Genomic DNA, 27,158 nt, shown 5'->3' on the forward strand with positions numbered 1-27,158 from the left:
TCATAATATGATTGAATTTACTCTGCAATTGCAGAGGGAGAAGATAGAATCAGAGATAACGGTATTAAAGTTGAATAAAGGCAACTACAGAGGGATGAGGGAGGGGCTGGGTGGAATTGCTTGGGAGAGGAGCCCAACAGGAAAGACCATGGAACAGCAATGGCAGGAGTTTCTGGGAGTAATTCAGGAGACACAACAGAGATTCATCCTGAGGAAAAAGAAGCAAGGTACAGGGAGGATGAGGGAACCCTGGCTGACCAGGGGAGTCAGGGACAGCATCAACGCAAAAGAGAAAGCATATAATGTGGTGAAGGGCAGTGGGAAACCCGAGGATTGGGAAGTTTACAAAGACCAATAGAGGGCGACATGGAAATAAATAAAGAGGGAGAAGATTAAATATGAGGGTAAGCTGGCCATATTATAATGGAAGACTGTAAGAGTTTCTATAAATTTATAAAAGGTAAAAGAGAGGCAGAAGTGAATGTTGGACCGCTGGAAAATGATGCTGAAGAGACAGTAGAGGGGAGCAAGGAAATGGCTAAGGAACTGAATAATTACTTTGTGTCAGTCTTCACGGTAGAAGACATGAGTAATATCCCAAACATTCAGTGAGGGGGCAGACCTGAGTATGGTGGCCATCACCAAGGAGAAGGTACGAGAAAAACTAAACGGCCTGAAGGTGAACAAATTACCTCGACTCGATGGACTACACCCCAGAGTGTGAACGGAGATAGCTGAAGAGATAATGGAGGTGTCAGTGGTGATCATTCAGGAATCATGAGAATCACGAAGGCTCCCAGAGGACTGGAAATTTAACATGACATCCCTGTTTAAAAGGGAAAATACAAAAGATGGAAAATTACAGAACAATTAGACAAATCTCGGTTGTGGGTAAGATCCTGGAATCCATTGTGAAGGATGAGATTTCTGAATATTTGGATAGTAAAGTAGGGCAAAGTCAGCATGGTCTCATCAAGGGGAGGTCATGCCTGACAAATCTGCGAGAATGCTTTGAGGAAGTAACAAGCAGGTTAGACCAAGGAGAGTCAATGGATGTTCTCTGCATGGACTTTAAGAAGGCCTTTGACAAGGGGTCACACAGGAGGCTACTGAGTAAAATAAGGGCCCATGCTGTCAGAGGCAAGATGCCAGCATGGACAGAGGCTTGGCTATCTGGCAGAAAGCAGAGAGTAAGGAGAAATGGGGCCTTCTCAGGATTGCAACCTGTGACAAGTGGTATTCCGCAAGGCTCAGTGTTGGGACCACAACTTTTCATTTTATCCATGAATGATCTGGATGAAGGAACTGAGGGCATTCTGGCTCAGTTTGCAGACAATACAAAGATAGGCAGAGGGACAGGCAGCATTGAGGAGGTGGGGAGGCTGCAGAAGGATTTGGACAGGTTAGCAGAGTGGGCAAAGAAGTGGAAGATGGAGTACAGCGTGGGATAGTGTGAGGTCATGCACCTTGATAGGGATAATTGAAGCTGGGACTATTTTCTAAACGGAGAGAAACTTCAGAATTCTGAAGTGCAAAGAGACTTGAGAGTTCCGGTCCGGGAAGGCAACTGCAATGATGGGATTTATTTTGAAAGGACTTGAATATAAAAGCAGGGATGGACGTCTGAGGTTATATAAAGCTCTGGTCAAATCACATTTGGAGCATTGTGTGCAGCTTTGGGCCCCATATCTCAGGAAGGATGTACTGGAGTGTGAGCAGGGGAGGTTCACAAGAATGTAAAGCTTAATACATGAGGAATGTTTGAGAACGCTGGGTTTATACTCGATGAAGTTTCGAAGGATCGGTGGTGGGGGGGATCTAATTAATACTGACAGAATAGTGAATGACCTGGACAGAGTGGATGTTGGGCAGGTGTTTCCATTGGTAGGAGAGACTCGGACCCGAGGGCACAGCCTTCAAGGAAAGGGAAGACCTTTTAGAACGGAGATAAAGAGAAACATCTTCAGCCAGAGAGTGGGGAATCTATGGAATTCATTGCCATAGAAGACTGTGGAGGCCAGATCATTGAGTATATTTCAGACTGAGATAGATAGGTTCTTGAGTATCAAGGGGATCAAGGGTTTTGGGGAGAAAGCGGAAGAATAGGGTAGAGAAGCCTCTCAGCCAGGATTGAATGGTGGAGCAAACCCGATGGGCTGAATGGCCTAATTTCAGTTCCTACGTCTTATGGCCATATGGTCCTTTAAAGCTATGGACACTAATATCCAGGTACACAATTTGAACAGATTTGTCACAAAGAGACATCATTAACTTCTGTGCAAAAACTGCAGCTCCAGATGCTGCAGGTAGATTGCCCTCTGTTTGTAAACTCAAGGCACTGATTGTACATTCTCCTTTCAGGCTGCTGTTATTCTGAATGGTTTCATTACACAGGACTAGGTCCATTATGTCCCTGTGGTACAGAGCCCACCTGCCCCTGGCTATCTGCCCTCTTGAACCTTTTTGTCTTGATCTCCTCCCACTTTGACAACCCCCTGGGGACAGCTGCCCCTGGACTCCTGTCTGAGTCTCAGAATTAACAACAGCCCTATCCTGAGCCCTCAGCACCCTGTCTCTCCTCTGCTATGATTTTTATTTAACCTACAGTAAGTTGGCAAAATAAAATGTAGATCAGTGCTTCCACCTTCCTGAGAACCCTCACCAACTCCATCCAACCTCTCAGCCTGCAAAAGTATTGATGGATGTTTATCCACCTCAGTGCCCCTGACATAACACTGCTGGAAACCCCTCTCCCCATTCTGTTTTGTCTGTGTAACCTCTGTAAAGTAGAATACATCCCACACAGTGAAGCTGAATTGAGCTCATAATGAGCTTCAGTGTATGTAAATTCATCAACATTCAAAGGGGGCAGCCCCTCCCAGCCCCACCCACTCTTCTGTTGAATTGCAGACTGGCATCAGACAATGTGGTGGGGGGGTACACCCACTCAATCCATCTGTGTAAAGGGATTCTGGTTTGAGGAAGATTTTATTTCCTTCCAATTTATGCAATATTTCTACACATTTGTGAGTTTGCCTGATGGGAAATCCCAGTAACTATGTGAGGCTAAAGAAATAATATCTCAATATTGTAAGATGAAGTCGGTGGGAGGAAACATGTGTACAGTGTGAACCTCAACATAGATTTATTGGACCAAATGACCTGTTGTTGTGCTGTAATTTTCAAACAATATTGTGTTATTAATCTGGGGATTCTGCTCTTTTCTTTGTAGCTAACCTCCTGACAATTGTCCTTCTAATTCGTGGAGGCTGTGGTCTCTCCAAAGGGATCACTCTTTATTTGGTGGGTATGACGACAGTTGATCTCCTGGTCATTGTTTCGAATGTGATAATCTACTACATGCTTTACTGCTATTTCCCATTTTCATTTCTACACTTCACCTCAATAAGGAGCATCAATGTGATTATCAACTACACAGCTGTTGACTGCTCTGTTTGGCTCACGGTCGCTTTCACTGTCGATCGCTTTGTCCTCATTTGTTGCCAGAGGTTGAGAGCAAAGTATTGCAGGGAGGAGACTGCAGCTGTGGTGATAGTGACTGTGTGTGTTGTGTTCGCTTGCCTGAATATTCCCCTATATTTTGCTTTTGAGCCAATGTATATAATAAACAATGTGGAGTGGGATGCTTATTTCAAGCCAGCCTACTTTATCTTACTAGGATGGATAACCTTTGACTGGTTTCACACAATTTTAAACCCACTATTGCCATTCTTTCTGATTTTACTGCTCAATGCACTGACTGTCCAACACATTGTGATGGCGAATCGAACCCGCAGAGCACTGCAAGGTCAACGCAACACCCAGAACAGCGATGATCCAGAGATGCAGAGCCGAAGGAAATCCATCACTTTATTGTTTGCCATTTCTGGCACTTTCATTGTGCTGTGGATGCCATATACTATGTTTTTCCTAATTTCTAGAATTACAAACCCATTTTATGAGCCAGATGATTATACTGATCCCATATTAATCGCAGACTAAACTGCAGATATGTTTCAGCTGCTGAGCTCCTGTACAAACACATGTGTTTATGCATTGGCTCAGTCTAAATTCAGAGACAACTTGAGAAATGCAATAATGTCTCCATTTCTTGCAATTATTCATTGTGTCAAATATTATGCTACGAAAGTGACTGGAAACAAAGTTGCAAAGCCTTTACATCAATCTACTGAATACTACAATTCTGTCTTCAGAGGTTGATATGAACAATAAGTAACAGTCCTGGCTCTGTGGTGATATTCTCACCTCTGCATCACAGGGTCATGTGATCAAGCACATGACTGAGGCTGACAGAATTCCACTTCAGATGAGCTGGTAACACAACACCAGTCCACGCTCCTCATTGGGTGTAACATTTCCCACAGCCCTCCTTTAGGACAAGCAGTGATGTCATCCATGGTCTTCTGGCTAATATTTATCCTCTAACCAACATCACTGACAGCAGATTGTTTGATCATTTCTCTTAATGTTGAATGTGATGTCTCACTGTGTACAGATTCACTCCTACATTACAACAATGACTTCTTTTTAAAGTACTTTGTGAGTTGTGCAGGTTTCTTTATTAACTCCCGGGATGTGTGTCTCTCTGGCTGGGCCCAGCATTTATTGCCTGTCCCTAGTTGCCCTTGAGAAGGTGGTGGGGAGCTGCCATCTTGACCCACTGCAGTCCATGTTCTGTAGGTGGATCCACAATGCCCGAAGGGAGGGAATTCCAGGATTTTGATCCAGCAACAGTGAAAGATACACTTCCAAGTCAGGATGGTCAGGGACGTTGTGGATAATTTGCAGGTTGAAGGTTAAGGTGCCACTGGTGTCCTCACTCAGCAGCATGGTGACCATCATCACCCAGTAGCCTGTTATTCCACGAAATTGGATCCTGTTGCCTGTGGCCTCCCTCCCTGCACCCAAATCCTAACTGCTGTCTACTTGTTAGTCCAGGCAGTTTCTAATGTGACCCTTCCCCAGCCCGTACGGGTGTACACCTCACACTCTGCTGTCACCCTCCTCACGCCTCAGCAGACCCAGCACCTTGCCCAAGCTGGTTCTGAGATCTCACTGTTACCGAACCCTTACCTATCGTTTCGGTCCTGCTCCACTTTGAATCCTGCTCCGTTCCTTGAGCAACCCCCTGACAATCTCCCTGATCCCCCACATGACTGTTTGATTCGGAATCATTTCCTTACTGCTCCTCACCCAGATTTGACAGAGCTCCCATTTGAAAATCCTTACCTTATATTTTATGTTGATGGTCCTTCCTCTGTTTCACCGGACGGTGTCTGGCAGTCAGGCGATACTATCCCAACAGACACTGCTGTTCAGGAGTCTGCTGCTTTTCAGAGCCCTGTCTCCGCACTGAAAGCTGAGCTTTTTGCCCTGACCAGAGCTTGTATTTCAGCCACTGATCAAATTGCTCACGTTTACACTGATTCCAGGGACACATTCGGTGTTGCCCAGGAGTTTGGCCGCCTCTGGCAGGAACATGCTTCCTGACTTCTACGGGGACTCCCATTCATAATGCTCTTTGGGTTAAAAATCTCCTCGATGCTATTCTGCTTCCTCACCAATTGGCTGTTATTAAACACATTGTACACGCAAAAGGGGACACTCCAGTACAATGAGGACATGCCCGTGCAGATTCGGCTGCTAAGGAGGTGGGTGCATCCGCCATTTCAGTTGTTCCAGCTAACGGGAATCAGGCTTTAAATCAAGGAGCTACATTAGGGTCGAAGGGCATGCCAGATCTTACTGTGATTCAGACTTTACAGAGGGACGCCTCTGAATCTGAGCGTACACTTTGGAAGTCAATGGCGGGTTCACAATTCTAGACATGAGACTTCTGGCTAACCCCGGTCGGTCAAGTTTGTATTCCTGAGTCTTTGTTCCCAGTGCGTATTGATTACTTGCCACTTGTACCCATCTTAGCAAGGAAGGAACGGTATAGTTACTTTTAAAAACCCGGTGGCAACCGGATTTGAATACAGCAGCTCAAATTTTACATGAAAAATAACATAGGTAAAAGTATTAAATGCCCCTTGTCAGATGGTCCTTTTGCCTGTATACAGCTTGATTTTGTTGAATTATCTAAGGTACAATGTTATAAATACTGTTTTGTGATGATCAATGTATTGAGCAAATGGATTGAAGCCTTCCCCACCACTAATTGTACTGCACATACAGTAGTGAACATATTGCTGACTGAACTTATTCCCTGCTTTGGGTTGCCTAAGGTGACAAGCTCAGACAATGGACCACAGTTTGTAGCTGGAATCAGAACTGAATTGTATGAATCACTTTCAATTAAACAGCAACTGCACTGCGTGTATCCCCACAGGCAGCAGGGATTGTGGAACGGGCCAACTGTACCTTAAAAGAAAAATAATCTAAATTAGTCGATGACACGGGGTTAAATTTACTCAAAGTATTCCTTTTCGTGCTTTTTCACATGTGAGTAACTCTGCATTCGCAGGCCGGACTATCAGCTGCAGAGATAATTTATGGTCGGGCAATGAGGACTCCATGGGATGCTCATGTTAAACCCCTTGAGGGTGTCGATCTCCATGTAATGGGTGAGGAAATGCAGAATCACTTGGAATAGTTCACTCTTTCCATGAAGTTTCTTCACTCGCAGGTCCGACAATCACATTGCCCAGCTGAGGAAAACACGATCGCCTCCCAATACCCACGAGTAAACCAAGGGGATTGCGTGTTGGTCAAGATTTGGGAAAGAAACCAATTAGGACTTCGCTGGAGTGGCCCCTTTTAAGTCCTACTAGCAACACCAACCTCTGTCACAACTGGAGGATGTTCCAATTGAGTTCATCCATCTGATTGGAAGATTACTCCTCAAATGGTCGACAATACAGCTTGAACATCATTTTGGTACTCTTGAACTTTTAGAATTTTTTGTCGTAGATGAACATTTGACATTACCAAACCGGCCTACTTGGGAATTGCCTGCAAACACCTATTTACATATCTCATATATGTATGCCGAGAAATTGAATACAAGTATGTGTTGGGTTTGTGCACATATCCACATCTATTCAAACGAAGGAATACCTTTCCAACCCATCCCTTTCTATATGTCAGAAATAGTTGAATGGATGTTACAACAGAATAACACAGGCCTTAATGGGGAAATGAGGATATGGGAATTGACAGGTTAGGAAATTATAACATTTTCGGCATGGTATCAGCCTGCATATAATCACGACTCAGTTCCTCCTTCCCTTACAGTCCATTCCAATAACGCTACAAGGACCCTATGCTTGAATAAATGTGGACAAGAAATGCTAATAGGGCAAAGCAAATTTAATCTCACATTTGACAGGCAAGGCCCAGTAGTCAATATTTCAAGAAACAGGATGTTTAATTGTGATTGGACCAGGATATGGAATATTACATCTGATAGTCCCTGGGTCTATTCCACCATGCAGCCTTGAATGCCATTGGCTGGTGATTTTACAGCTTACAATGGCACATACTTTATATGTGGAACCAAAGTGTCCCCATGGCTTCCTACCAATTGGATAGGATCCTGCTGCCTCGGTTATGTTGTACCTGACATGCATCACCTTACCTCCCGTAAGCACTAGCATCCATGAACTACAAGAGCCATTACTGGGCTAGACCAGTTCCTCATGTTGTCTTTTCCATTGTACTGAATGGGATGCGAATCCAGCGAGTTGATTCACACAGCCTCAGCACTGGAACACCTGGCCAATGAGACAACTTTCGAAACCAAGGCACCTGGACAAGCCCTGACTGTTGTCTCAGCTGAGCTAGTGGCTGCCTGGACAGTGCCATTGCAGAATCGACTGGGCTTGGATTATCTGCTCGCCTCACAAGGAGGAGCGTGGACTGTTGTGGGTCAGGAGTGTGTACTTATATTCCAGATCCCTCTGAAAATATTACCAATCCAGCTGAATATATTAAACAACATACTGACCACATACAAGACATTGGCAAAGAGCTCCATGATTACAGCCCATTGAGATGGATGAGTTGGTTGGGTCACAGAATGTCTAATTGGATCTTTAAAGCCTTTTTGCTCATAGTACTATTGCTAGTGGGAAGAGGGTTACTCGTTTCCTTGTGTCAATGCATTTTCAATTGGATTTTCAAGATGCCTATATAACTGATCATGATGATCTGACAAAAGGGGGAAATGTGGTATTGTGGGAAATATTTAACAATGCATGATGGGAAAAGGATGGGTCAACTTTCGAGTTATAGTTCAGTAAGTGAAAAGGACTGTGGCAAAAGGTCAGAAAAAGCTTTCAGGACCAGGCTGAATGTAAACAAATTCCTTAAGTTTGATAAAACTTCAGTAATCTTCTTAACAGCTCATTGGATATTTCACGCTGCAGATTTTAGCCAAAACAAAATGTCCGTATAACAGAAACAGAGTTACGGAATGACACAAATGATTAACTTTTTTCTGGCTAAGGTTCAGTGTTCCTGATGACGTACATTTCATGATAATCGGTAATTCCTCAGCATATTTTAAAGTGTATAATGTACTCCATTTTTGTAAAGGCGCGAAACTTAGAAGAGAAATAGGGAACCACTTGGATCTCCTGCTCTCCTCAAGTTCCAGCCAAACTGCTGCAGTACTTTCAATAAAGACTGATTATTGTCAGTTCCATTGATTTTTTTCGGGTATTGTTGATTTCTTCTGCTCTCACAGATCCCTGCTGATTAAATTCTGTATCAACAGAAGGACGTTGACCTACTTCGGACAGCGCTGGGTATTCCTCCAGGCAGCTGAGACTGCACTGACCCGGGTGGGAACCTCAGACAGAGCTGGCATGGTCTGGTGTTGGGGTCTCCTCTCCTGCTCCTGGAGCTGGAGAAAGGCCTGTGTCAGCAGCAGGAGCCTGCCCGCAGTGTGGGGTACTAATTTCCCCGTGTCTGCCATTCCTGGGGCAAATATCAGCAACTGTGCAGGGCAGCTCCACACTGACAGCTTCATCATTCAGTCACGATCCAAGCAGAATACAGAAAGTACAGGAGAGAGATTAAGAATAGAATGGATAAAGAGATTTTATTTAACATCTGGCTACTGATTCACTCCTCAAAGGATTTTGTCTCTCTCAAATCTGACAAAACTTCTCACAATTTTGAAGAAGGAAACAATCCCAAATTCTTTATACAGTCCCAGAGTCAGAGAGTCATACAGAACGGAAACACACCCTTTTGTCCAACCAGTCCATGCTGACCATAATCCCAAACTAAACTAGTCCCACATGCCTGCTCCTCGCCCATATCCCTCCAAACCTTTCCTCATAACCTACTTATCCAAATGGATTTTAAACACTCTAGTTGTACCTGCATCCAGCACCTCCTCTGCTAGTTCATTCCACACACACACACACACACACTCACACACACACACTCACACACACACACTCACACACACTCACACACACACACACACGCTCACACACACACTCACTCACACACACACACACTCACACACACACTCACACACACACGCTCACACACACACTCACTCACTCACACACACACGGTCACATACACACACACTCACACACACACACACGCTCACACACACACACACTCACATACATACACACACACACACTCACACACACACACTCACACACACACACACACACTCACACACACACATACACACACATACACACACACACACACACACACACTCACACACACACTCACATAACAACCTTCTGTAAACATTATTTGCTCCTCATATATTTTTAAAAATCTCTCTCCTCTCACCTTAAAAATGTGTCCCTCGTCTTGAAAACCCCATCTAGCAAAAAGACAATGACCATTATCTCTATCTACCCCCCCCACCCCACCCCCTTGTTTTATAAACCTCTATAAGGTGGCCTCTCAATCTCCTACGCTCCAGTGAAATCAGTCCCAGCCAATCCAGCCTTTCTTTGGAACTCAAACCTTCCATATCCGGCAATATCCCGGGAAATCTCTTCTGAGCTTAATGATATCCTTCCTATAATTGGAACTGGATGCATTATTCCAGATAAGGACTCCCAACTCCTGGACGCAAAGGACGAGGCGATGCTAAATGCCTTTTTAACCATCCTGTGTATGTACAACACAAACTTCAAAAAAATATGTCCATGAATCTCTATGAGCCTCTGGTCTACAACCTGACACAAGGCCCCACCATTAACTGTATAAGTCCTACCCTTGTTTATTGAACCAGAATGCAATACCTCGTATTTATCCAGTTTCAATTCCATTTCCATTGTTCAGCTCATTGACCCATTTATTCAAGTTCCTTTTGTAATCTTAGAAAACCTTCTTCACTATCTACCATGCTGTCAGTTTTGGTGTCATCCGCAAATTTACTACCCATGCCTGCTGTATTCTCATCCAAATCATTTATATAAATGACAAAGAAAAGAGGTCCCTGTGGAACATCGTTGGTGACAGGCCTCCGAAAAGCAACCCTCCACCACCAAACTTTATCTCCTGTCATTAAGCCAATGGTGTATCCAATTGGTAAGCTCATCCTGAATCCCATATGACTTAACTTTACTAATTAGTCGACCACGCAGAACCGTGTCGACTAAAGTCCAAGTGAACAACGTCTACTCCTCTGTCCTCATCAATCATTTTGGTAACTGCCTCAGAGCACGCAATCAGATTTGCGAGACACAGTTATCCTCACACAAAATCATGCTGACTATACCCAATCAATATTTAATTCTCCAAATGTGCATAAATCCGATCTTTTAAAATCACCCCAACAATTTATCCACAACCAGAGGCAGACTCACTGGTCTGTAGTTCCCAGTTTCTCCTTGCATTCTTTCTGAAACAAAGAGACAACGTTAACCATCCTCCAGTCTTCAGGAATCGCCCCTGTAGTTATAGATGATGTAATTATTTCTGCAAAGGGTCTCGCAATTTCCTCCCTTACTTCCCACAATATTCTGGGATACATTTGATCAAGTCCCAGAAATTTATCTACCTTTATATTCTCCAAGACCTCCCCAACTATCTCTTCTGTGATATGAACTATTTTTAAAAATCAAAATTTATTTCCCTGCATTCTCCAGCCTCCATTTTTTTGTCCACAGTAAAATGTGACACAAAATATTCATTTAGTATCTTTCCCATCTCCTGCTGTTCAGCACAAAGCTGTTTTCTCTCCAGTTACCCTCTTGCTTTTAATATACCTGTAGAATCTCTTTGCTTTATCCTTCACCTTAACCGCCAATGCCGCCCCCCCCCTTTGCCTTCCTGATTTTGTTCTGAAGAATGCCCCTGTATGCTTTATATTGATGAAGACATTCAATTGAACCAAATTGTCTCTATTTACAGTGAGATTCTCTTCTATTCTTGACTGGAACCTCAATATTTATATTAATCCATTGGTTCTTAATCTTACTGACCTTACCCTTCACTCTAACAGGAACATAGTGCCTCTGAACTCTCACCATTGCATCCTTGAAAGCCTCCCACTTGTCAGACGTCCTTTTACCCTGCGAGCAGTCTACTCCAATCAACTTGTGAAAGTTCTTGTCTCATACCATTAAACCTTTATCCATATCTCATCCAATTAAACACTTTAATTTTTATGGAAGGCTTATCCTTTTCCATAACCATTTTGAAACTGACAGAATTCTGATTGATGAGACCCAAAGTGTTCCCCCACTTTTACTTCAGACACATGCCCTGCCTCATTGCACACACATGGTCTTGTTTTGCTCCTTCTCCAGTAGGAACATCAATGAATTGCTCAAGAAAATTTTCTTGAACACATTTGACAAATTCTTCTCTATCCAAACCTTTAACACTATGGTAGCCCCAGTCAATGTTTGGAAAATTAATAATCCCCATCCTACCAACCTCATTATGCTTACATATATCTGAGATCTCCCACATCTTTGTTTCTTAATTTCCCTCTTATCATTGAGGGGCCTATAGTACAATCCCATCTTATTCCTTTAGTATTTGTAATTTCTATCCATATATTTTCACTGGATAATTTTTCAGAAATATTTTCTCTAGTTACAGCAGTCATATATTCATGAAGTAAAAACACCACTCTCCCTCCTTTCTTGCCTCCTTTTCTAACCTCTGTATAGAATCTAAAACCCGGAACATTGAGCTGCCAGTCTTGTCCATCTCTCAGCCAAGTTACTGTAATAGCTATGGCATCTCAATCCTATTTTCATAAACATGCCCTGAGTTCATAAACCTTACGTGTAAGACCTCTTGTGTTGAAATCAATGTAATTTAGTTCTTCAGAGTTGCTACATACTCTGACTCTCTCTTGTCTTTCTTTTCTAACTGACGTGCTCTCTTCACATTCAGACCCTCCCCCATCAATCCTTCTATTTGCACTGCTCCTTAGAATTCCTCTACTCGTCCTCTCTATCTGTAATAAGTCCCCTATAATGGAACGAGCAAATCTCCCTGGGAAGATATTGGTTCCTTTCCAGTGCAGGTTAGACCCATTCTCTTTGAACAGGTCTTTTCTGTCCTAAAAGAGATTCCAATTATCCCAAACCGTGAATCCCTGAACAATGCACCAGCTCTTCAGCCATTCCTTTATCTCCTTTATCCTTTTGTTCCTTCCCTCATTTGAGTTTAACATTGTGAATAAACCAGAGATAATGATTTTTAAGATTCTACTTTTAATCTTCCACCTTATTTCTTAAATTCACTCGCTAATGCTTTCATCTTTTCTGTAATAAAACATTCCTACCAATGTGTACAATAATTTCTGGCATCTCAATCTCACCTTGAACAATATGGTTGAAATACTTAGAGACATCTTTAATCCCAGCATCAGGAAAGCAGCATCCCATCCGAAATGTACGCTCGCTGCCACAGAATCTCCTGCCTATGCCCCTGACAGGACAGTCCCCGATAACAATTCTATTAAATTCAGCTGTAATTAAACATGAACATCGAATTGATGGAGGAATATCTCCCGGAGACATTTGAACTACTGTCTTATCTTTCCTGACAGTCACCCAACTATCTGACTGATCCTGCTGTGTAATCACTTTTCTAAATCTGCTCGCCATCTCACTCTGTACCTCGTATAAACCCCCAGTAACTATCCAGGGTAGACAAGCAGGAGGCTGGGAGAGCACAGCAAGCCAGGCAGCATCAGGAAATGGAGAAGTCAACGTTTAGGGTGTAACCATCCTTCAGGACTGAGGGGGTGGGTATTAGGGGAGCTGCAGATAAAGGGGGTGGCAGAGCAGGGTGGGTGAGGTGCGGATAGGTGAACACACATAGAGGGTGTGACCTGGTTGGTCAATGGGAGGAATGAATCCAGGGGGTCGCTGGAAGGAAGATTCACTGAGAGGAATGGAAGGAAGAGGAAGGGGCTGGGAAGGAGTGAGAGGGGCTGGGAAGGGAGTCGGGGGATGGGAAGGGAGGTTATTTGAAATTGAAGAACTCAATGTTGGGTCCTCTGGGCTGTAGGCTGCCCATGCGGATGGTGAGGTGTTGTTCCTCCAATTTGTGGTCAGATTCATTGTGGCAATGGAGGAGGCCAAGGATGGTCATTTGGGAAAGGGAGTGGGAAGGGGAATTAAACTGGGCAGTGACTGGGGGAGTCAGGTCGGCTCCTGCGGTCCACCTGAGACGTTTGCCAAAACATTCCGTTCGTTTACGTTTGGTCTCCCCGATGTAGGAAAGACCACATCAGGAGCACCAGATGGATAAACTAGGTTGGAGGAGGGGCAGGTGAACCCCTCTCTCACTTGGAAGGACTGTTTGGGACCCTGGATAGATGTGAGGGAGGTGGTGTGCCTGATGGTTTTGCATCTTTTCTGGTTGCACGGGGAAGTCCCGGAGGTCCCGGAGGGAGTGTTGGGTGGGTGGTTGCGGGGAAGACTGGCATGAACCGAGGATCGACAAAAGAAATGGTCCTTGTGGAAGGCAGAGAGGGGTGGGGAGAGGAAGATGTTCTGGTGGTGGGATCTAGGTGGAGTTAGCAGAAGTGTTTAAAGATGATGTGTTGGATGTGTAGACTGGTGGGTGCCTACTGACAGAATCTACTGACAGAGAGCTTTCTCACTCTCACTCTCAAGTAACTGCTCAAATTTTGCAGAGATTGCGATGATGTACTTGTTACTGGTTTATTGAGAGTGCCAGTTCACCTGGTACCGATAAAAACAAACTTAACTGTGTATAAAACAATATTTGTATATTTGCATCATTATAAAGATGGGCATTGTTAGAGCTGACTCTACTGCGGATTGTATTAAGGCCTAAAAATGTGGAGATTTTGTTCAGTTTAAGGTAGATTAGAAGTTGTTAGCTTTGGATTTGTTCTATGGTGCCTGTGTGAGCTGATAAAGAATGTTTAAACCTTTGACCCAGCTGAGAGGCTTCTAGAAGCAAGACAGTCCTGAGGTTGCTATGGAGATAATTGTTAAGGGTGAGGCTATTCTTTAAACAGAAACTCGTATGTTTGGTTCTAAATAGAAACAGAGGTTTCTTGGGACTTTGAGGAAGTTAGTGGTAATATCTTGGGGACAGTCCATATCACAGAAGAAGAGGTGTTGGATGTATTAGAATGTATGTTGGTGTATACGTTTCTTGGTCCTGATCAGATATACCCAAGAATCCTGCAAGAGGCTAGAGAATAATTTGCAGGGGCTCTGGCTGATATTTCTGCACCATCATTAGCCATGGGGGAGGCCCCAGAAGACTGCAGGGCAGCGAATGTTGTGTTATTCTTCGAGACAGGCTGCAAAGAAAAGCCTGGGAACGATAGGTCAGTGAGCCTAACATCTGTGGGAGGCAAATTACTTGAGAAGACTCTGAGAGATAAGAAATACCTGCATTTGGAAAGACAGGGTTTGATTCGGAGTAGTCAGCATAGCGATGTGAGGAGGAGGTCATGCCTCACAAGTTAGTTAGAGTTCTTTAATGAAGTAACCAGGAAGGTTGATATTGTCTATATGGATTTCAGTAAGGCCTTTGATAAGGGTCCGCATGGTACACAACTCTGGGAGGATAGATCGCATGGAATGCAGAGGCAGCTGACATATTGGATACACAATTGGCTTGGTGCAGGAAGCAGAGGGTAATAGTGGACGGCTACTAGTCGGACTGGAGGCCTGTGACTAATGGAGTGCCTCAGGGGTCGGTGCTGGGCCCTTTGCTGTTTGACATCGAGATCAATGATTGGATAAAAATGTGACAAGTTTGCTGATGACACTAAAATAGGCGGTATCGTGGGCAGTGAGGAAGGTTCTCAGAAATTGCATCAGGATCTTGATCACCTGGGGAAGTGAGCCAAGAAATGGAAAATGGAGTTTAATATAGATAAGTGTGAGGTGTTGCATTTAGGAAATTCAAATCAAGGTAGGAGTTTCATGATGAATGATAGGGCCTTAAGGAGTGTAGTGGAACAGAGGGACCTTGACGTTCAGGTGCACAGTTCTCTGAAAGTGGAGTCCCAGGTAGACAGGGCAGTGAAGAAGGCTTTTGGCACAATGACCTTCATTAGTCAGGGCATTGAGCACAGAAGTTGAAAAGTTATGTTGCAGTTGTACAGGATGTTGGTGAGACAGCACTTGGAGCATTGTGCTCACTTTTGGTCACCTTGTTCCAGGATGTTATTAAACTGGAAAGAAATTTCCAAGGATGTTGCCAGGACTCAATGGTCTGAGTAATTGGGAGAGATTGGACAAGCTAGGACTTCTTTCTTCAAAGAGTAGGAGTCTGAGGGGGTCCTTACAGAGATGTATAAGATCATGAGAGGCATGTGTAGGGTGAATGCACTCCATCATTTCCCCAAGGTTGGAGCATCGAGGACTAGAAGGCATCAATTTAATGTTAGAAGGGAAAGAATAAAAGGGAACCTGATGGGCAATGTTTTTACACAGGGTGGTATGCATATGGAATAAGCTGCCAGTGGAAATAGTTGAGGAGGGTACATTGAGATTTAAAAGGCAGTTGGATAAATATATGAATCAAAAAGGATGAGATGGATCTGGGCGGAAGTGGGTCCTGCAGATGCTGGAGATTAGAGTCAAGATTAGAGTGGTGCTGGAAAAGCACAGCAGGTCAGGCAGCATTCGAGGAGCAGGAAAATCGACATTTCGAGCAAAAACCTTTCATCAGGAATTCTTCTCCCCTACCCAAAACCACTCCAATCTTGAGTGAGAAGGATCTGGGCCAAGTGCAGGGAAATGGGCTCAGTGTGGATGGCCATTTTGGTCAGCATGGGCTGGTTTGGGCCAAAGGGCCTATCTCTGTGCTGTAGGACTGCATGACGCTAAAGCAGATGAAGGCCAAACCTGGAATCTGCCAAAAATATGGTTTGTTATCGTGAATCAAAGACTCAGCTCATGCATGTTTCGAGAGAGAAAGAGCGATGTCTAACAAAGTAGACAGAGCTGATTTGCTCTCTAAAGAGAGAAGAAATCTAGATCCGGGCGACTTGTCAAGGAAGTGGCTAAAAAAGGGATGATCATGGGTTATGATGTGCGACTGTCAAAGATACCGATATCATTCCATGGATTTTATTCCACTGTGGATGACACCGTTCATACAAACTGGACACTGTTGTCACATGGTGCGGGTGTAAGATCGATGTCGTGTGGTTCTGCACAGCAACATGTCCGCTCCTTTGACTGATGGTGGCCGGACAACGCGACAAGCTGTCTGGCTTTGTGTCTGCACCAAAGGGAAGACACACCAGAAATATTGTGAACCTTTAAGCGACTTTTTAGTCAGAGGCACAGACAGAGGTTTCTGTGGTCGATAACAAGACATCAGAATGGTGCGTTTCCTCCCTGTTTCCTGCATCAAGGAAGTCTCAATGTGGGTTCAAAAGATTCTCAAAGGGGAGAGGGACCAGCAGGAGGTTGTTGTGCACATTGGAACCAATAGCATAGGAAGTGAAAAGGATGAGGTTCTGAGGAGAGAATATCGGATATTAGGCAGAAGGACAAACGGTAGGTAGTAATATCTGGATTACATAAAGTGCCATGTGCTATTGAGAGAAGGAATAGGAGGATGGAGCAAATGAATGTGTGTCGAAGGAACTGTTGCAGGGGAGAAGGATTCACATTTATGGATCATTGAAATCTCTTCTGGGGTAGAAGTGACTTGCATAAGAAGGACAAGTTGCACCTGAATTGGAGGGGTCCGATATACTGGCAGGGAGATTTGCTAGAACTGCACTGGGGGATTTAAACTAGTCAGAGAGATGGTGAGAAAAGGGATCAGCCTGAGATCGGTGCAGTTGGGAAAGGAGCAAGTCAGACAGTCAGGACTGGCAGGAACAAAGCAGAGAACGATCTAGGACCGGTAAAATAAACTAAATTCATTTCAATGCGAGAGGCCTGACAGGGAAAGCAGATAAACTCAGCATATGGTTGAGAACATGGGACTGGGATATCATAGCTATTGCTGAGACATGGCTCAGGGATTGTCTGGAGTGGCAGCTTAATGTTCCAGATGTTATAGGAAGAATGGAAAAGGGGGAAAGAGAGGAGGGCAAGTGGCATTTTTGACTAGGAATAACATTACGGCTTTAATTAGGGAAGATATTCTGAGGAATATGTACAGTGACGTTATTGGGATGGAACTGAGGAATCAGAAAAGGATGACCATCTTATTTGGATTGTACAACAGACCTTCCCCTCCAGTAGTCAGGGGGAAATTGAAAAGTAAATGTGTAAGGGGATCTCAGTTATCTGTAGGAATAATAGGGTGGTAATCGTTGGGGATTTTAACTTTCCAAACATAGACTGGGACTGCCATAGTGTTCAGGGTTTGGATTGAGAGGAATTTGTGAAGTGAATACAAGAATTATTTTCTGATTCAGGATGTGGATGCACCTACTGGAGAAGGAACAAAACCTGATCTATTCTTGAAAATAAGGCAAAGCATGTGACTGAGGTGTCAGTGAGGCGAGTGCTTTAGGGCAAGTGATCATAATTCTATGAGTTTTAAATCAGTGATGGAAAAGGATAGACTGGACCTAAAAGTTAAAATTCTAATTTGAAGGAAGGCCAATTTTGATGGTATGAGGCAAAAACTTTGAAAAGTTGATTGGGCACAGATATTCATAGGTAAAGGGATGACTGGAAAATGGGAAGCCTTCAACAATGAGATAATGACTGTCCAGAGACAACATGCTCCTGTTCAGGTGAAGGGTAAGGCTGGTAGCTGTAGGGAATGCTGGACGACGGGAGAAATTGAGGTTTTGGTCAAAAAATAGAAGGAAGCAGATGTCAGGTATAGATATGCCTGAAATGTTGACTCTCCTGCTCCGTGGATGCTGCCTGACCAGCTGTGCTTTTCCAGCGCCACACTCTTCAAATCAGGTACAGGCAGCAGGGATCGAGTGAATCCTTAGAAGGATATGGGCAGTGGAAGTGCATTTAAGAGGGAAATCAGGAGGGCAAAGAAGGGACATGCGATAGCTTTGATAGGGATTCTACAAATACATTATGGACAAAAACGTAACAAGGGAGAGAATAGGGCCCCTTAAAAATAAGCAAGGCTCCCTATGTGGAGAGTGACAGGAGATGGGGCGATACTAAATGAGTATTTTGCATCAGTGTTTACTGTGGAGAAGGATTTGGAAGCTCGAGGACTTAAGGAAATAAACAGCGATATTTTTAAAAGTGTCCATATTACAGAGGAGAAGGTGTTGAATAAAATGCATACAGGTGGATAAATCCCTGGGACCTGATCAGATGTACCCGATAACTTTGTGGGCAGCTAGGGAAGTGATTGCTGGGCCCCTTGCTGATATATTTGTATACTCGATAGTCACAGGTGAGGTGCCAGTAGACTGGGGATTGGCTAATGTGTTGCCACTAATTAGGAAAGGCGGAGCCAGGGAGCGAAAGACCAAGTGGCCTGACATCGCGGTGGGTGAGCTGTTCGAAGGAATTTTGTGGGACAGGATTTGAAAGTATTCGGAAAGGTAAGGACTGATTAGGGATAGTCAACATGGCTTAGTGTGTAGGAAATCATGTGTCACTCACTAGATTGCATTTTTGAAGAAGTAACAAAGAGGATTGATGAGGGCAGAGCGGTGTATGTGATCTGTATGGATTTCAATAAGGCATTCGACAAGGTTTCTGATGGGAGACTGGTTAACAAGGTTAGATCACATGGAATACAGGGAGAACTGATGCAAAATGCTCGTTCAGTATCTCCTCATCTGGCTTAATGGTAGGAGACAGAGTGTGATGGTTGAGGGCTGCTTTTCAGACTAGAGGCCTGTGGCCAGCGGTGTGCCGTAAATTTGGTGCTGTGTTGGTCCAGTGCCTTTGGTTGTTTATACAGATGATTTGGATGTGAACATAGTTAGTAAGCAAGGTATGGTTAGTAAGTTTCCAGGTGACATCAAATTGGTGCTGTAATAGTCACAGAGATGTACAACACAGAAACAGACCCTCCGATCCAAGTCGTCCATGCCGATTAGCTATCCCAACCTAATCTAGTCCCACCTGCCAGCACCCGGCTCATATCCCTCCAAACCCTTCCTATTCATATACCCATCCAGATGCCTTTTAAATGTTGCAATTGTATTAGCCTCCACCACTTCCACTGGCAGCTCATTCCATACACATACCACCCTCTGTGTGAAAATGTTGCCCCTTAGGTCTCCTTTATACCTTTCCCATCTCACCCTAAACCTATGCCCTCAGGTTATTTAGATTAGATTACTTAGATTACTTACAGTGTGGAAACAGGCCCTTCGGCCCACCAAGTCTACACCGACCCGCCGAAGCGCAACCCACCCAGACCCATTCCCCTACATTTACCCCTTTACCTAACACTACGGGCATTTTAGCATGGCCAATTCACCTAACCTGCACATCTTTGGACTGTGGGAGGAAACCGGAGCACCCAGATGAAACCCAAGCAGACATAGGGAGAATGTGAAAACTCCACACAGACAGTTGTCCGAGGCAGGAATTGAACTCGGGTCTCTGGTGCTGTGAGGCAGCAGTGCTAACCACTGTGCCATCATGCCGCCCCCCACCCCAGGGAAAAGACCTTGTCTATTTATCCCATCGATGTCCCTCATGGTTTTATAAACCTCGATAAGGTCACCCCTCAGCTTCCGATGCTGCAGGGAAAACAGCCCTAGCCTATTCAGCCTCTCCCTACAGCTCAAATCCTCCAACCCTGGCAACATCCTTGTAAATCTTTTCTGAACCCTTTCAAGTTTCACAACAGCCTTCCGATAGGAAGGAGACCAGAATTGTACTCAATATTCCAACAGTGGCCTAACCAATGTCCTGTATAGCCGCAACATGACCTCCCAACTCCTGTACTCAATACTCTGACCAATAAAGGAAAGCATACTAAACACCTTCTTCACTATCCTATCTACCTGTGACTCCACTTTCAAGGAGCTATAAACCTGCATTCCAAGGTCTCTTTGTTCAGCAACATCCCTAGGAACTTACTGTTAAGTTGTAAGTCCAGCTAAGATTTGCTTTCCCAAAATGCAGCGCCTCACATTTATCTAAAATAAACTCCATCTACCACTTCTCAGCCCATTGGCCCATCTGATCAAGATCCCATTGTAATCTGAGGTAATCTTCTTCCCTGTTCACTATACCTCCAATTTTGATGTCACCTGCAAACTTACTAACTATGCCTCTAATAATCACATCCAAATCATTTATATGAATGATGAAAAGTAGAGGACCCAGCACCGATCCTTGTGGCACTCCACTGGTCACAGGCCTCCAGTCTGAAAAACAACCCTCCACCACCACCCTCTGTCTTCTACCTTTGAGCCAGTTCTATATCCAAATGGCTAGTTCTCCCTGTATTCCATGAGATCTAACCTTGCTAACCAGTCTTCCATGGGGAACCTTGTCAAACACCTTACAGAAGTCCATATGGATCACATCAACCGCTCTGCTCTCAACAATCCTCTTTGTTAATTCTTCACAAAACTCAATCAAGTTTGTGAGACAGGATTTTCCACGCACAACACCATATTGACTATCCCTAATCAGTCCTTGCCTTTCCAAATACATGTACATCCTGTCCCTCCAACAACTTGCCCACCATCAACGTCAGGCTCACTGGCCTATATTTCTCTGGCTTGACCTTACCACCCTTTTAAAATAGTGGCACCACGTTCGCAAACCTCCAGTCTTCTGGCACCTCATCTGTGACTATCAATGATAAAGATATCTCAGCAAGGGGCCCAAGAAGGTTATCTTAGAGTTCAATGGGATCTTGATCAGGTGGGCTGATGGCCGAAAAGTGCAGATAGAGTGTAATTTAGATAAATGTGAGGTATGGCATTTCAGAAAGGCAAATCAGGGCAGGGCTTATACACTTAATGATAAGGTCCTGGGTAGTATTGCTCAGCAAAGAGACCTTGGAGTTCAGGTTCATAATTCCTTGAAAATGGAGTCGCATGCAGATAGGATAGTGGAGAAGGCATTTTCGCACATTTGCCTCTATTGGTCAATGCATTGAGTATGGGAGTTGGGAGGCCAGTTGGGGTTGTACAGGAGTTTGGTTAGGCCACCTTTGGGATACAGTGTTTAATACTGATCTCTCTGCTATAGGAAGGATGTTGTGAAACTTGGAAGAGTTCAGAAAATAATTTCAAAAATGTTGCCAAAGTTGGAAGGCTTGAGTGACAGGCAGAAGCTGAATAGGATCCCTGGAGCATCGGAGGCTGAAGGATGAACTTACAGAGGTTTATAAAATCATGAGGGGCATGGATAGGGGAAATAGGGAAGGTCTTTTCCACCACAGGATAGAGGAGTCCAAAACTAGAGGGCATAGATTTAAGATGCGAGGGGAAAGATTTTAAAAATAATTAAGGAGCAATTTTTTCATGCACAAGGTGGTGTGTGTGTGTGTGTGTGTGGAATGAGCTGCCAGAGGAAGTGGTGCAGTTTGGTACAATCACAGCATTCAAAAGGTATCTGGATGGGTATATGAACAGAAAGGGTCGAGAGGGATATGGGCCAAGTGCTTACAATTGGTACCAGATTAATTTAGGATATCAGATCAGTATGGACGGGTTGGGCATAAAGATCTGTTTCCATGCTGTACAGCTCTATGATACTCTAACTGTGGGTGAGGGGGCAAAGTGAGAAAGGCAAGTCAAGGCAGGGATGGTGTGAGCATCCATGTAGAGAGCACTAAGAGAGTGAGCAAGGAGCCGTGAGATGGACCTGGCCCAATTGTTCTCCTTCAATCGTCCGGTGTAGGTGAAGATTGTATTGTGAAATATCTATTAAAATTAACTGTACCTGTTTGTTCAAAGACCACAAACTAATTTCACTCTCTCTGCAACCGCACAAAATCACAGGGGAGATTTAGTTCCTTTATATAACGGATGAATGTCTGATGATTCAGATCTGTCAACACCAATTGATATCGCCCTCTCTCTGAAAATGGAATTACCAACAATTGAACAGATAGCTTTCACTTACTACCATTTCCTCACAATCTTCGGAGTTCCTGGTAAGAAGCTGAAGCAGGTTGTGTTATCTTTCCAATCCCACTTTCACTCAGTTTTTTCCCCTGATATATCTCTCAGTGTATAAACCCTCCCTCTTTCTCTCCTCATGCTGGATCCAGTTTCAGGTGTTCCTACAAGAAACAGCTCATGCTGTAATTTGTGAATTTTAGTTTAGTTCCATGAGGACATGAGGAATCTGTGACCTGACGTGTGCTAAATGGTCCTTGTCTGGGAGGAACAGGTACTTTCAGATTTCTGGATCCCAAAGCTCTCTCCGACTGGGTTTTTATTGCCATGTGTCAGGGTCTGTTGCTGGGACGTGGGCCTGGATTTGATGTTGGTCAGTGGGATCAGGCAGGTCGATGGGATAGTGCACGGTCCACGTGCACACACAGCCAAATGATCTTCACAACGGGACCAAGAGCTGGTCATCCAAGTCACATGGTGCCAGGGCGCTCCTCAGTGAAGCACACGGTGAGGGCGGGTGTCCACTGGGAGAAGGGTCAGGCTGTGAACAGCAAGTCAGCTCCGGCCGTCATTGTACAGGGCTGTGGGCATGAGCAGGCAGCTGAGGGGAAGTGGGATTGTGTAAATCTCCTTCAGCTGTGGGGAGGCAGCATTGAGAGTTCAGAAAATTATTGTTGAGAGAGCAGGTTAGACCATGTACTTTAACCATGGTGTCTCCCGTGACAGCGCCATCTTTGACAAACTCCTTTGCCAAGGTGGAGTCATCATTCACCCCGTACAGGGAAGGCCCAAAGCTGAGGAGTGGGCCCTCCACTGTGTCTCAGTTATAGGGCAGAGTTGGCAGAGGTGGGCAGTAGATGTCGACATGTCTTGCTTAATGTGGTTGACGTGCTGCAAGAGGCTGAGAGAGAGAACGAGGACCAGTGGAGGCGTGGCCAAACTGACTCTGATGGAGGAGGAGGAGATGTTGCAGTTGGTCACTCAACTAGAGACCCACTGGGAGGCTGGAGGCTGAGGGGCAGGAGGGGGCAGGAGGGTGTACATGAGGTGAGTTTCTCAGGGACCAAGCTTACTCCAGAAAGGAAGGGCAGAAGAAGGGAGATATTGTCACCATTGGCAGAGGGAGAATGTTGACATCTCCTCTGAAATGGAGACGTTTGTGACTCTGTTCAACTGATTTCACAGAGAGGGCACGTATCCTCGGAAATGATCACAGATGAAGATGTCATCATCATTAATCTCTTTCTTTATAACAGATTAACAGTTGGTCCCTGTAACCGCTCCTCAGTGAGCAGCATTGCCCACTGAGGGGGAACAGGGAGCTACACAGGGGCTTTGGGCTTGTGTCTGATGAAGCATCACATCTTGCTGGGTTTGTGCACATCTGCTGAGGGGTGGGTGGTGGGGAGATGGTCACATGCAGATCCCAATCTCTGGTGGAGGCTGATCAATCAGGTGCTGTGGAATATACATGCTGATGTGTAATAGAATTAGGCTGGGAGTTAGACTTAGGTAAGGGTTAGGTCTCGGATTTGGGTTAGTGTTAAGTCTATGGTTATGGTTAGGATTAGGCATAGATCCAGTGTTTAGTGTTATGGTTAAGGCTGTGGCTCGTATTTGGTTAGATTTATTTGAGGGTTAGGATGACAGTAAAGATTTGTGTTCAGATTACAATTGTGGTTAGAATTAGGTTTTGGTTTCAGGTTCAGATGAGTGTTTAGAGTTAGAGTTAGGGTTCAGGTTTGGGTTAATATCTTGGGGACAGCTAGCTTTAAGGTGAGGGATGGTGTTGAGGTTAACTTTACTATTACAGTTAGAATTTGGCTTAGGTTCAGGGTTAGGGTTTGTGTAGAGGTTTGGTTTAAGGTTAGCGTTAGGGTTAGCTCAAGAGTTCAGGTCAGGGTGAGGATTAGGTTGAGTGATAGGGTTAGGGTCAGTGCAATCCATTGCATTGTCACTGAATTCAAGTTGCAAGATGAAAGTGGATGAAGATACCTGAAATCATCATTGGGTCATTGTTCCTCTGTCAGGAAAGTATGGAGGGCCAAGTGAGCCTCAGAGTGGGACATGGGGAGGAGCAGTCACCATCGGGAAGTACCTGTCAGGGCACTCCTGATGGGGACAGTTACTCCTCTACCCTCTGCCACTGACACCAGTACTTCAGAGAGCATGGTTATGAAGGAGGTTCCTGACACTGTGCAGGAGAGCCTCACCATGTCAGGGTCCAGACAGACTCAGCCAAACAGAGGACCACCCCCAAGGCCATTCCAGACAAAGGGAAATTAGAGTCAGCCGCCTGCCTCCAGGACCACTGGCAGCACATGGGGAAGGCTACAGTGCAGCAGGCAGGAAAAATGTAAGAAATCACAGAGTCCATATGGGAGAACACGGGGAATAATTTATTTTGTTTTTACAGGAACGGTATTGCTTATAACCTTCATTAAATACATGCACGTGGGGATGGGTGTGTAGTTATTGCTGTCGTTCATTTGGCTGGTCTTAGGGATGGATGTTGTTTTGAGGGTTTACTAACCAGGGCTTGTTGATGGTGTGTGTCCCAGCATCCTTTTCAGTACCTGCCAAATATTGGCCATATACACAATGGTCCTGTCACTGGTCATGTCTTGAGGTGACATTGTGGAGTTCAGCAGGATGTTAATGCTTTGGACAGATCACCTTGGTACTTGTGTGAATCTTATTGCAATGTCACTGAAAATCTGATCGCCTGTATTTCACTGGGGCATGAGCCATCTCTTCAATAGACAGCCCATCCCTCCCAGAATCCATCTCTCCAATGGCTGTGGTCCATTGCCCACTATGGAACTGAGGGGTGTTGAAGGTTGTATGAGACAAGACCCCTCCCTGGAATACACACCCATACCTGGAGAAGCCTTAGTCAATACTTGCTGACTAATTGGACACTGAGCGAGTGAACCCCTTTAATATTTACAAATGCCTTGATTGTCTCACTGAAACCTCAACAGCAACATGCTTGTAATCGATGACACCTTCCAGTTTTGAGAATCCAGCAAGATTCCTGAACCCTGTGGCCATCTTCCTACCTGGTGAACCTCAACTGTGGTGAAAGTGATGTAGGTGTGAGCACACCAAACCTTTGCCAATGATCCCCCTTTCATACCGTGTTGTACAGGAGCTTACAGCCCACTGTAAAGATCTCAGTCTAATGCTTACAAAGAACTAGAGGCACAAAGGCTCAGTACCATGGGTGATCATTAAAACTCAGAACTCTGAATACCCAGTCACACTGATGTGTCATAAATAGACATCACTGACACCCTGGAGAGACACAATCTGTGCAGACACAGGGACTCCAGATGCTGCAGATAGTTTGCCCTCTGTTTGTAAACTCAAGGCACTGATTGTACATTCTCCTTTCAGGCTGCTGTTATTCTTAATGGTTTCCTTACATAGAACTAGGGTCCATTATGTCCCTGTTATACAGAGCCCACCTGCCCCTGGCTATCTGCCCTCTTGAACCTTCTTGCCTTGACCTCCTCCCACTTTTACAATCCCCATGGGGACAGCTGCCTCTCGAGTCCTTTTTGAGTCTCAGACTTAACAACAGCTCTATCGCGAGCCCTCAAGCCCTCTCTCTCCTCTTGTATGTTTTTTATTGTGCTGAATGAACAACACAAAGCTGTCAAAATAAAATACAGATCAACATTTCCACCTTCATGCGGAAAGTGACCACCTACATCCAACCTCTCAGCCTGCAAATGTTTTGATACATTTTTATCCATCTCAGTGCCCATGACATAATACTGCTCAAAGCATTCTCCCCATAAAGCTTTGCTTGTGCAACCTCTGAATCCCTGAATGGTCAACTGTGGTCACAATGAGCTCAGTGTATGTAAATTAGTCAATGTTCAAAGGGGGAAGCTCCTCCCACCCCACCACCCTTCTTTCTCATTATAGACTGGCATAAGGCAAAGTGGTGGGGGTACATGCACTCAATCTATCTCTGTAAAGGAATTCTGGTTTGAGAGAGATTTTGCTTCCTTCCAATCTGTGCACTATTTCTACACATTTGTGAGTTTGCCTGATGGGAAATCTCAGTAACAACATAAGGCTAATAGAAATAATATCTCAATATTGTAAGATGAAGTCGGTGGGAGGAAGCACATGTGCAGTGTATATCTCAACATCGACCTATTGGACCAAATAACCTGGTTTAATTCCCAAGCTTCCAAGTCACATTGTGTTATTAACCTGGAGATTCTGCTCTTTACTTTGTAGCCAACCTCCTGACAATTGTCCTTCTAATTCGTGGAGGCTGTGGTCTCTCCAAAGGGATCACTCTTTATTTGGTGGGTATGACGACAGTTGATCTCCTGGTCATTGTTTCCAATGTGATAATCTACCACATGGGAGGAACCTGCAGCTGTGGTGATAGTGACTGGGTGTGTTGTGTTCTGCTTCAAAAACAGCCCCCTGTCCTCTGCTTATGAGCCAATCGATATCATTAACAATGTGGAGTGGGGTGCTCATTTCAAACCAGACTACTTTATCTTACCGGGATGGATAACCTTTGACTGGCTTGATACAATTTTAAACCCACTATTGCCATACTTTCTCATTTTACTGCTCAACGCGCTGACTGTCCGACACATTGTGATGGCGAATCGAACCCGCAGAGCACTGCAAGGTCAACGCAAAACCCAGAACAGCGACGGTCCAG

The sequence above is a fragment of the Chiloscyllium plagiosum genome, unplaced genomic scaffold (assembly GCF_037043375.1).
Source record: "Chiloscyllium plagiosum isolate Xiang-an unplaced genomic scaffold, Cpla_swu_hap1 HiC_scaffold_10, whole genome shotgun sequence".
Lineage (NCBI taxonomy): Eukaryota > Metazoa > Chordata > Chondrichthyes > Orectolobiformes > Hemiscylliidae > Chiloscyllium > Chiloscyllium plagiosum.